General features: G+C 41.6%; 1 protein-coding gene across 1 annotated transcript in view; it reads left to right on the forward strand.

Annotated features, from left to right (window-relative positions):
- LOC143961937 (uncharacterized) overlaps positions 1-13240 on the forward strand; it is a 124172-nt gene that overhangs the window by 73060 nt on the left and 37872 nt on the right. The window lies entirely within an intron of this gene.

Here is a 13240-nt window from a genome sequence, read left to right on the forward strand (position 1 = left end):
TGTACTGCACTCAGGCCTATGTACCGTAGCACCCTATACCAAGTTACCAGTCCTTATAAGAACTTTTGTGGACCAAGCAGGTTGTGTGTTAGTGATTAGCAGACTGTACGTCAGTCCCTATACCAATGAAGGACTGCTGCAGTATAGGGCAGCGGTCAGCAGTAGTGCACGGCAACCCTATGTATTGTGGACCGATAGCGGTCCTTACAGAACAGCAGACTGTACTGCACTCAGGCCTATGTACCGTAGCACCCTATACCAAGTTACCAGTCCTTATAAGAACTTTTGTGGACCAAGCAGGTTGTGTGTTAGTGTTTAGCAGACTGTGCGTCAGTCCCTATACCGCTGAAGGACTGCTGCAGTATAGGGCAGCGGTCAGCAGTAGTGCACGTCAACCCTATGTATTGTGGACCGATAGCGGTCCTTACAGAACAGCAGACTGTAACGCACTCAGGCCTATGTACCGTAGCACCCTATACCAAGTTACCAGTCCTTATAAGAACTTTTGTGGACCAAGCAGGTTGTGTATTAGTGTTTAGCAGACTGTGCGTCAGTCCCTATACCGCTGAAGGACTGCTGCAGTATAGGGCAGCGGTCAGCAGTAGTGCACGGCAACCCTATCTATTGTGGACCGATAGCGGTCCTTACAGAACAGCAGACTGTACCGCACCCAAGCCTATGTACCGTAGCACCCTAGACAGACCAAGTTACCAGTCCTGATAAAGAGCTTTGTGGAACAAGTGAGTTGTGAATGATTAGCAGACTGCAGCAGAAGGGCAGCAGTCAAGTATAATATTCTTTCTATATTTGGAAGAAAGAATATTATACGTGTACAAGCCTATTACCGTACCACTGATACCAGTCCTGAAAAGAACCTTTGTGGAACTAATAGTAACAGCAAGTCTTTAAAATTATCCTCACTGCCTGACACACTGCTTCCTGCCTGTCCCTATACAAATTGGCAAAAAAGAGTAGGCTGGAACGATTAGCTGGAACAGCTCTTTTGTGGACCTGATAGTAACAGCTAATGATGATGATGATGATGATGATGAAGAAAGACTAATCTGGCTGAGCTGTCCCTAAAATAGCAGCATACAGCGCTCTGTCCCTTTATCTAAACTGACAAAAGAAACTCAGGCTGCTGACCTAACACCTATACCAGTCCTGAAAAGAACTTTTGTGTACCAAATAGCTAGCGTTTTCTCTGTCCCTACTCCACACAGGATCCTTTCCCTACAGTGACAGAAGAAAGAATGTAAAATGGCCACCGGATCGGGTGTATTTATAGGTTAGGGGGAATGTCCAAGTGTCCATGAGCTGTCATGTCTCAATTGGTTGTCCTGTAACACATGATAAACGTGTCACGAAAGGTTAAAGTTCTTGTATACATTAAACACGTAAGTCCGCCGGGGCGAACGACGGAAAAAGGCGTTCGAACCCGCGGACGGCGAAAGTCGGAAATTCGCCGCGAAACGACCGCCGGGCGAACCGTTCGGCCATCACTACTCCTGAGTTTTTTTTTTTTGGAGAGTATATGGGAAACATATTCTATGGACTAAAGAATGTATAACAAGGGTATACTCTATAGACATTGCTAGTTAATGGTAGTGGCCCAGTATAGAGAAGAGGAAGCAGCGGAACGGAAAGGAGAAGGAAGAGGGGAAAAAAGAAAAAAAAAAACTTTCCTCTTTTTTTTTTTCAAACGGCTTTTTTAAATAAATTTTTTTTAGCCGGTATCTGGAATTGAACAACACCTCAGACATCAGGATAGAGGTCTCATCGGTTATTGTATAATAACCCTCCCCCTCCCCCCTGTTTTCTTTTTTCTAGTGGACATTTGGGTTGACAAAACTTAATTGGTACTGACCACCACCAAACGTATGCAATAACATAATAACATTGTGATTGTTGTTTTTGGGGTAGGGGTTTTTTTTTGAAGGGGAGCTATATAAAGTGGCCGTAAAGATTTATGCCGATATTTTGAATAGGAGGAAGGGAATTAAGTTTTGATAGGTCTGCTAGGATGAGAGGGAAAACAAGCAAGACAAATAAACAAGTAACCCCCGCCGCAAGCCCGGTCGGAATTCAAAAATATATGGCCGCGAACACTAGTATAAGGGCAGAAGAAGAGGCTGTTAGCCCCAGGATGGAAAAACTGCTCCGCCCGGGCCCAAGCAGACTGAGGGGAGAAGATAGCAGAGGGACAAAAAACCCGGCCATTAAGTCAACTGAACTTAAAAAAAAAATAGCGCAAACTTACATAGTGGGGATAGCAATCAGAATGAAGCTCAAGGAAGGGAGGGCTTAGAACATCTAGAGGCAGGAGAAAGGGGTCTGGATAGACAAGGGGAACCCTCCCAGCCCCCACAGATTAGGGAGATGCTCTCAGAGATGTTCATGAGAATGGAGGCCTCTCTAAGGGCAGATATCGCAACTATAAGGGAGGACATAGGTGTGGTCTTGGGGAGAGTAGAGGAGGTGGAAAACAAAGTAGAGGCCCAGGAGCACAGAATAGATGGAATCTTAGAGCAGGTAACAGCCCTCCGTAGGGGAAATAGAACAATTAGATATAAACTAGAATACCAGGAGAATAGAAGCAGAAGGAAGAACATACGAATAAAAGGTCTCCCTGAGACAATTAGCGCATCTGCCCTCGGAGAGATAGCCCAACAGATCTTCAATCCCTTATTAGATAGAGAAGCTACAACCCCACTGAAGCTAGACAGAATACACAGGATGACATGACCCTTTGGAGTTAGATCAGAAACCCCACGAGATGTCATAGCGAGATTTCACCATGTAGCAGAAAGAATGCAGGTAATGAGAAAAGTTAGAACACAGCCAGGGGTGATCTACGGGGACGTGGAATTGCAGATTTATTCCGACTTAGCGGGGGAGACGCTTGGAAGAAGGAGACGTTTGAAACCGCTAACGGAACTATTGAGAGCAGCCGACATCCCATATCAATGGGGATTTCCGGCGTGCCTTATAGGGAAGAAAGACGGACGATCTGCGGTTCTACGTTTCCCGGAGGATCTTCAAGAATTCTGCGAACAGTTAGGGATACACCCTGCTCCACAGATAGAATGGGACACGGAAGAGGTTCTAGGGGGGGAGAGGAGCATGACTCAAAGGAGTAGGAGACAGGATAGGCTGAGCGATTGGAGACGAAAGAATCCAATTACCTGAAGCTGAGATAAATTTGGATGGGGGGCTAAGAGGAGGAGGGAGGAGGGGAGGAGGGGGGGGAGGTTGGGGGAGTCTCGGACGGACATGGGGGCGAACCCCAGGGATACTATGGGGGAGAGGAGACCACTGATATTGGCCTACCAGTCCCATAGGCTTAACAAGAAAAGGGGAGTCCTACCCAGTCTCATGAGACGTTTTGTTATAGGACAAGGGGAGGGAGGGGGGAGGGAGGGGGGAGGGAGGGGGGTCTTGGTTTTTTGGGTTTTTTTTATGGGCTCTCACTCGGTCCTTTTATAGGGGCAGCAGGTATGGTCACCAACGGGCTCACTAGACGCTCCAAAAAGAGAAGGAGAATGCCCATCGGAAGAGAGGTATGGGGATAGTTAACGTTATTACTTATAATGTAAGGGGCTTAAATACAAAAATGAAAAGACATAGAATAAACGATGAGTTGCAGCACATGGAAGCAAATATAGCATGTCTCCAGGAGACGCATTTAACATGCACTTCTGGGGTCAGACTGAATTCGATTGACTTCCCGGTATGGATTTATGGGGATTCCCCATCCTCGTACTCCAGAGGGGTTGCAATAGGTTTTAGTAAAACAACGAGGTTTAATTTAGAGGAGCGACTGGTGGACCCGGAGGGACGATACTTGTGTTTAAAAGGAATGTTGTTTAACCTTAAATGCACAATTGTAAATATTTATGCGCCAAACGAGAATGCGGATATATTCCTAAGGAAAATATTGAACAAAATAGAAGATTTTAAAGAGGGGAAATTAATTCTTGCTGGAGATTTTAACTGGAGTGTAAACCCTAAAATTGATACTTCAGTGGGAGGCCCCAGGACATCGGTATATAAGCAGAGAATGTTTTTAAGGGCGTTGGCTGCACTCCAGCTACAGGATACCTGGAGAGTACTTCATCCAAAGGATAGGGATTATACATGCTTCTCCTCGGTCCATGGTTCCTTCTCTCGAATAGACTATATCTTCTTGGAACACTCATTCCTGAAAGCACTTAAGAAGGCGGAAATAAAAATTAGAACTGTGTCAGATCATGCACCAGTTATGATTAAGTTGGAGATAGGGGAGGATCATGGACCGAGGTTGAATTGGAGATTGAATGAATCTCTGTTACAGGATAAGGACTCTGTAAGCAGGGTTGAGAGGGAGATGGAACAGTTTTTTAGATTAAATGATACACCGGGAATCTCCAGCCCTATATTATGGGAAACGCACAAAGTGGTAATAAGAGGGTTATTAATAGGGATTGGAGCGGGGAAAAAGAGAGAGAGAGAGAGGAGGAAAACCCTACTGTATGAAGAAATCCAGAGACTGGAGCTGAGTAGTAGACCAAGGGGACTACACGACACCCAGGATTTAGTAAAAAAAAAAAGAGAACTAGAAGACTACCTAGAGCAGGACAGGAAGGCCGCCTATCACATTCTGGGAACAGAGATGTATCAATGGGGAAATAAAGCCGGTAAATGGCTGGCCAAGAGGGTGAAGGATAAGAAAAGCAGAACCTTTATCCCAAAAGTAAGAAATGAGGCGGGGGACATACAAAATATGCCGGAGGATATAGTGAATACGTTCTATACATATTACAAAGCCCTATATAATATTCAACAGGAAAGTATAGAGAATAGAAGCCGGGAAGCAATAAAGGACTATTTGAAAGGTATAGATATTCCCAAGGCTAAACAAATAGAAATGGAAGCATTAGAAGCCCCAATATCAAAGCTGGAAGTCGAATGGGCGATTAAAAATACAGCTAAGGGAGGTTGCCCCGGGCCAGATGGTTTCCCGATCTCATATTACAAGGAATTTCAAAAACAGCTGGTCCCAAAACTATGCGAGTATTTTAATGCAGTGGGGAGGGATGGAAAATTTCGAGAAGAGACATTACTGGCGCATGTGGTCCTGATCTTGAAAGAGGCAAAGGATCCGCTTGCAGTGGAAAGTTACAGGCCAATTTCCTTGTTAAATTCAGATATTAAACTCTTTGCAAAAATTATTTCTGAACGATTAAGACCTCATGTCCCAGAGTGGATACAGCAGGATCAGGTTGGATTTATTCAAGGGAGAGAAGGGCGGGATAACGTATTAAAGACCATTATGCTAAGCCAGGAAACCATAAGACAGAAGACCCCCACGATACTCATGTCTATAGATGCTGAAAAGGCATTTGACAGGGTTAGTTGGGGGTTCTTATTCGAAGTGTTGGAACGATGTGGATTGGGGCAGAGGATGAGAGGGTGGATAGAAGCTTTGTATACTAAGCCTAAAGCTAAAATAAGAATAAACGGGGCCCTGTCCTGCCCCCTTGAACTGTGCAACGGGACAAGACAGGGCTGCCCGCTCTCCCCAATATTATTCATTCTGGCACTAGAACCCCTCCTGACGGCTATTAGGAAGAATCAAAACATCCAGGGAATACGGGTCGATGAGAGGGAGTATCGGGTTGCTGCTTTTGCAGACGATCTTCTGCTCTACATCACTAACCCGGAGACCTCTATACCGGCGACTATGGAAGAACTAAAAAAATACGGGAAAGTCTCCAATTTTAAGGTTAACGCAACTAAATCCGAAATTCTAAACTTAAATATACCAGTAGAAGAGCAGAGAATCCTACAAACTAAATATCCTTTTAGATGGTGTGGGAGGGAGCTGGCCTACTTAGGAATAAAGCTTACGCCAGGGATGGGTGACTTGTTTGAGGCAAATTACATCCCCCTATTAAACAAAATTAAACAGCATCTAGATAGGAACCATTACAAAGCTCTATCTTGGATAGGGAGAATAAACACAGTTAAAATGTTCATTTTACCAATGTTTACTTACATATGTCAAATGGTCCCCATATTACTATCACAGACATATCTAAATAAATTAAAAACGATGATTAAAAGATTCATATGGAAAAAAAAAGCGGCGAGGGTGGCCCTTAATACTTTGATAAGAAGTAAAGACAGAGGAGGATTAGCAATGCCCGATTTCAAAAAGTATTACGAGTCTATAGCAATCTCACGAATCACAGATTGGACACATAACAAAAAGGGGAAGGACTGGGTGGAATTAGAAATGAAGCTAAGCAGAAGGGAATTAGGGGAGATAATATGGATACCCGCAAAATATAGAGAATTAGGGATTAGCACAAATTTATTGACAAAAGGATCACTGCGAATATGGGACACAATAAACGAGAGACACAAGTGGGAGCACAATTCACCATTTATGCCATTACTAGACACAAAATTTTTTTTACCAGGTCAAGAGGAATATGTATATTATAGCAGATGGGCTAAGAAAGATAAAATTAAATTACAAGAGGTTATGGAAGGGAATAGGGTATGCACATATGAGGAAATAATAGGAAAGTGGGGTCACAAGCTTTTAGATAAGTGGAGATATTCACAACTATACTATTTTACTCAGTCTTTAATACAACCACTACGAGGACAGGAGCAACTTAGACCTCTGGAGAAGTTGATAGGGAACCCCCAATACTTGGTAAAAAGGATCTCAAAAATATATGAAATCTTAATAGAGGTAGAAGAGCAAAAATACCCCCCCTATATGGAGAAGTGGGAAAATGAACTGGGACCGCTGGATAATGACCACCACAGAAACAGGATTATTAGACGAACGTACTCGGTTGCCAAAGATCCTCAAACTAGAGAGATGTCATATAAACTTTTAACAAGGTGGTATATTACTCCACAGCAAGGAAATAAAATCTGCAGCGAGACCCCCTCAACATGCTGGAGAGGTTGCTCAGCGGTGGGTTCCTTCGCCCATATATGGTGGGAGTGCCCTAAGATACAGGTATTTTGGGAGAAAATTATAAAAGCTATCTTTGAAATAACAGGGGAGGGGATTAGAAGAGACCCATGGGTTTGCTTATTCCACGACTCGGAAAAAGGAGAGAGAGAATATGGGCATTCCCTGGTCCCTGGTCTACTGAACTCTGCTAAGGCACTGATCCCGCGAAGATGGAGGAAACCCGACCCTCCCTCGATGAAGGAGTGGGTAGAAAGGTTAGAAAGGACACGAAATACTGAAGAGACAATGTATAAATTGGATAACTTAGAAGGGAGATATCAATATAAATGGCGACTGTGGATACAATTCGGAAAAACTGAAGGCTATCTAAAGCTGCTTGACTGTTAGTAAAGAAGAAGGGAAAAGCAGAAAGAGGGAAAAAATAAGGAAGAGAGAGGAAAAATGGAAAAAGCCCGGGGTAGGGACCGAGTGAGAGGGGAGGGGAGGGAGGAATAAGGTGGACTATTCTTAAAGAAATGCTGCTGTATTTATCATTATGCTGAATAGTTTATGTTTGTATACTTTGAAAAATTTGAAAATAAAGAATAAATAAAAAAAAAAAAAAAAGAGAAGAAATGGTATTAGCTTAGCCCTGACACTAGGACATGTGTCATGAGTTATATGTACTGAGCCTTGAATGTTGCTGATCTAGCATTCAGCTTCCTTGACGCTAACAAATGTTCCTACGTCTACGGCCCCACCAAAACCTCTCTCGGTTTTGCAGATTCCAAGTGTCCATTGAGTCCTAGCATTTACATATATGCATACATCTAGTGAGATATCTCCTAGAGAAAAAAAAGCATCTACCCACCTCAGCTACAATCTGAAAAGGGCTCTAGTTGCCCCACATTATATGCCTTATATATATATATATATATATATATATATATATATATATATATATATAAAAATGTATTATTTTTTTTGGGCTTGATGAGTTTTCCCATGTACCACACCCTCATAGTTGCCTCATATGATTTGATGCCCCATGTGGAGATCCTAATTTACCTGTCTGCCTCATCTCGGTGTATACATGTAGCTCCAGAAGAAGCGCATCCAAATGGCAAAGCTAGTTGAGCATTTCTTGAATGTATCTTCTGAGTATTTAAGTAGAAGTAATCTATTCTGGTTTGATTTCACTAACCCCTTCTTATGTTACATAGTTACATAGTAGGTAAGGTTAAAAAAGACACAAGTCCATCAAGTCCAACCTATGTGTGTGATTATATGTCAGTATTGCATTATATATCCCTGTATGTAGTGGTCGTTCAGGTGCTTAGCTAATAGTTTTTTGAAACTATCGAAGCCTCCCGCTTAGACCACCGCCTGTGGAAGGGAATTCCACATCCTTGCCACTATTAAAGTAAAGAACCCTCTATGCAGTTTAAGGTTAAACCTCTTTTCTTCTAATTTTAATGAGTGGCCACGAGTCTTGTTAAACTCCCTTCCGCAAAAAAGTTTTATCCCTGTTGTGGGGTCACCAGTACGGTATTTGTAAATTGAAATCGTATCCCTCTTAAGCGTCTCTTCTCCAGAGAGAATAAGTTCAGTACTCACAACCTTTCCTTATAACTAATATCTTCCAGAACCTTTATTAGCTTTGTTGCCCTTCTCTGTACTGTCCATACTGCCCATACTATATGCTGTTCATAACTGGATAGCATACTCCTGGTGCAGCCGGACCAGAGTCTTGTAGAGCTGGAGAATTATCGTTTTATCTCTGGAGTTGATCCCTTTTTTAATGCCAATATTCTGTTTGCTTTGTTAGCAGCAGCTTGGCATTGCATGCCATTGCTGAGCCTATCATCTACTAGGACTCCCAGGTCCTTTTCCATCCTAGATTCCCCCAGAGGTTCTCCCCCCAGTGTATAGATTGCATTCATATTTTTGCCACCCAAATGCATTATTTTACATTTTTCTACATTAAACCTCATTTGCCATATAGTTGCCCACCCCATTCATTTGTTCAGATCTTCTTGTAAGGTTTCCACTTAGTTTCCACAAGGTTTACAACTTAGTATCGTCCGTAAATACAGAGATTGAACTGTTTACCCCATCCTCCAGGTTGTTTATTAAATATATATATATATAAATATAATCAAAAAATATATATACAGATTAGTCCCAGCACAGAACCCTGGGGGACCCCACTACCCACCCCTGACCATTCCGAGTACTCCCCATTTATCACCACCCTCTGAACTTGCCCTTGTAGCCAGTTTTCAATCCATGTACTCACCCTATGGTCCATGCCAACGGACCTTACTTTGTACAGTAAACATTTATGAGGAACTGTGTCAAATGCACACCACGTCTACGGGCTAGTGGTTTGAAGAAGCACTGAGGTCAGTGTGAAATGCACACCTCCCCTCCTGGGTTTCGGACACTGTCTTTGTTGGCTGTTATTTGCTATTTTTTGGAATAAAATAGTTGTAACGTTCCTGTGGTATGCAGCCGTTCTTTTCTTCTTATTGATCATCGGTGGTGGGCTGTGGCTTGCACCCAGCTCATTCGGACTGTAGTGACTGCTGGCCTGGAGCGGCATCTTCCTTGTTTGAATCTTCCTTTATCTAGATGGCAGCTCACCTCCTCATAGAAGGTTAAGAGATTTGGTTTGGCAAGAAGGATACGAATTTCCAAAAAATGAATATCCGTCCGAATTTCAATTTGAAACTAAACGGACTGCACTTGTCTAGTGGAGGAAGAGTCACATCTGAGGGAGACTGCTAGGTGAAGAAGGAGCTTGTATTGCTGCCCAGCAACTTTTATAAATCATACTCCAAAGATTCTGTGCTTAAACAAACTGAACATATCCCCCCTCCTACACAGCAACTGTTCACAAGTATCAGGGCAGATATTCAAATAAACAAAAAAGAAAAACAAACAGTCCCAACATACAACGATCAGTCAAAACTTTATAACCGCTCCCAACTAATTTTGAGTAGGTCCCCCTTTTGCCACCAAACGATCTATAGAGGCATGGACTCTTATAGACCTCTGAAGGTACGAGGTGGTATCTGCCACCAAGCCATCAGTAGCAGATCCTTTAAGTCCTGCAAGTTGAGAGGTAGGGTCTCCATGGATCGGACTTGTTTTTCCAGAACATCTTAGCCCCTGGTCGGAGATTTCGACAACCAAATCCATCGGATTTTGTCCGTCGGATTTTGTCCATCGGATCTTGTCCGAAACTGTTGCATACACACGGTCGGACTAAGTTGTCGAAAAGTCTGATCATTCAGAAAGTGATGACATAATTTCGTTACGATGGGACTACGTTCAGGCTAGTAGCCAATAGCTTTGATGAAGGAATTTGATCTGAGCATGCGTGGCACTTGGTCCGATCAAAATACTCTACACATGATCGGAGTATGTCCTATCGAACCAGTTGGTCGGAAAATATTTCCAACAAGTTGGAAAATTGGGTCCGACGGATATTCCAACAGAATTAGTCCGATGCATACCACACACAGTCGGATTATCCGACAACACGGTCCGATAGGACACATTCTGACGGATTCTCCGACCGTGTGTACAAGGGCTAACAGATGCTCAATTGGATTAAGATCAGGAGATTTTTGAGGCCACATCAAAACCTCAAACTCATTGGATGAACAAAAAATCAGATGGCTGCACTCCCAATAGAAGATCCAAATAAGCTTTATTCAAATGTCCATAAAAGCACTACATAGATGACTATACAGACAGAGGATGAAAAAGGCCGATGCATTTCGCACAATAAACTTGCTTTCTCAAAACCACAATGGCTAAACTGCTAGATACACTAATATACTAAATCACATGGTACCTCAGGTATGTTCAAAGCATGTTCTTTTAACTAATATCTAATATTCATTATTAACAAATATTAACAAATGAATGAATGGATTCAATCTTACAGAATAATTGAGTTCTATGTATGGAAAAAGTGAAATTATATAAGATTTTTATACTTGTGATATGATATACATTGTTATTAACTTCATAAACAGTTCTTTGTAGAGTCAACATGTGTTAGTAATTAAGAGTGAGCTGAGCTCTCACCCCCCCCCCCCCCCCCCATCACCGATGAGAAGGAAGGTTTTACATAGTTACATTGTTAGTCAGGTTGAAAAAAGACACAAGTCCATCATGTTCAACCACAAAAAATAATAATAATAATAATATCATACAATCCCATATACCCAATTCTATACCCACAGTTGATCCAGAGGAAGGCGAAAAACCCCAGCAGAGCATGATTCAATTTGCTAAAGCAGGGGAAAAAAATTCCTTCCTGATCCCCCAAGAGGCAATTGGATTTTCCCCGGATCAACATTATTTAAGATGTAAAGGTTCATGTTTTAGTTAAGATCATTATTTATTTATATTACAATATTTCTTTATTAGGATATTATTAAGAACAATGCATTTTAAATGAATATAATATACATATTGATTTATGTAGTATTAGATATAGAAGTTAAAGAAAACTTATGTTATATAAGTTAAATGGTTTAAAATAAAGCTCCTCTTGGCTCACTCTTCAGGAATGTCAACTCCCACCCTTGTGTGAGGTGGGAGGGAAACTGTTTTATTACAAGCCTGCGGTTTTCTATGGAACTATAAGACAAACAAAACCTTTTTAGGGGGCTATTTTCATGGGTCAGTTTTTAAGAGTAAACAGCTAGTAACAGAGGACAGAAAGGCAGATTTGGCTGCAGACACACACACCATGAGGCCAGCTACACATCTACACACAGACACACACCTGATTCAATCTTAATCTTAAGAATATTATGCATTATTAATGACATTCTATACTTTGATATTGTTCTTGTAATATTTTGATATTTTTATTATTAAATACCTTTTTGAGTTTTTTTTTACACAAGAACTGAACGGACTTTCTTGGAGCTTTCCTCATCAATATGAATTATTGAAATATCGTTATTACCATAAAAAAAGGGAATCTTTCACTATCTGGGAGAACCTTCCACGCCATATATTTCACCCCTGAGAGACATATATACATCATCCTAAACCACTGACCCAGACATAAGGCTGTTTAGATGAGACCCACGCCACGCTATTGATAGGAACCTGGCAGAGGTATCCACTGTAAGACCGGGGATCTACATTTGCTTTATATACATGCTGTTACCTTACAGCAGTAAGGTAAGGGGCCATCTTTTATTGAGGTGTTATCACACTGAAGAAAAGTCACTGTTTACATTGCTGTATTTGCACAGAAGAAAATTCACAGTTTAGATTACTACACTTGCCCGAAGGAAAAGTCACTGTTTACATTGATGCATTTGCACAGAATACCAGAGGGATTCCAACACTTGTTCAGTCACTGTTTTTTTTATTATCAATTAAAGACACTTTATTTTCTGGGACTAGTATTCAATATTTATATTTTTTTTAGCACTGCTCTTTTGGTATTTTCTTTTTTATTTTAATCTTTTGGATTTTATCATGTTTATATGAATTTAATTACTTAGTTCTCCACTGTCTCCAAGCACGTGGTATGTTACACTGCTTATTCTTCTTATCACTTGTATTTATTGAAGAACTCATCATCACTTTATTTTTGCACACTGTTTGTGTTATCACTTAGTGCGGCGGAGCCATCTATTGATTTTGTTTCATTTTATTCTGACAATTTCATTGCTTGCAGCAACTAGTGTCTCGCCCCCCATTTTTCTTTCCTTTGGTAGTGCGGGAATATCTCTTTATTTTCATGAACAGTTAGTAAACTCCACACTTAAAGTGGAAGTAAACCCTTCCATAAAACATTTTAATTTCTGGCACGTGCCGGAAATATGTAACACTCCCATTGGTTGTGCTCTCAACCAAACTGTCAAATCATCCAATGGCTGGTATCATAACTGATCCCATGTGCAGTATCATGGCAGTTGTAGATTAAACAGAGGCAAAGATGGCAGCTTCCGTTGGCTGAAAACGATAGGGGGGGGGTTTACTTACACTTTAAGATCACCTACAAAATCGAACCAAGTTTTATTACGAGTATGATGCCACGTACACACGACCGGACTTTTCAACATCAAAGGTCAGACGGAACTATTCCGGCAGACCATTCGATTGTGTGTGGGCTGCAGCGGACTTTTGATTTGCAAAAGTCTGACAGACTTTAGAAATGGAACATGTTTCAAATTTTTCCACCGGAACTCCGCCGGACCCAGTTCCTACCGAGAAATCCGCTCGTGTGTGTGCTAGTCT

The sequence above is a fragment of the Lithobates pipiens genome, unplaced genomic scaffold (assembly GCF_037356315.1).
Source record: "Lithobates pipiens isolate NorthernLeopardFrog02 unplaced genomic scaffold, aLitPip1_a1.2 Scaffold_8, whole genome shotgun sequence".
Lineage (NCBI taxonomy): Eukaryota > Metazoa > Chordata > Amphibia > Anura > Ranidae > Lithobates > Lithobates pipiens.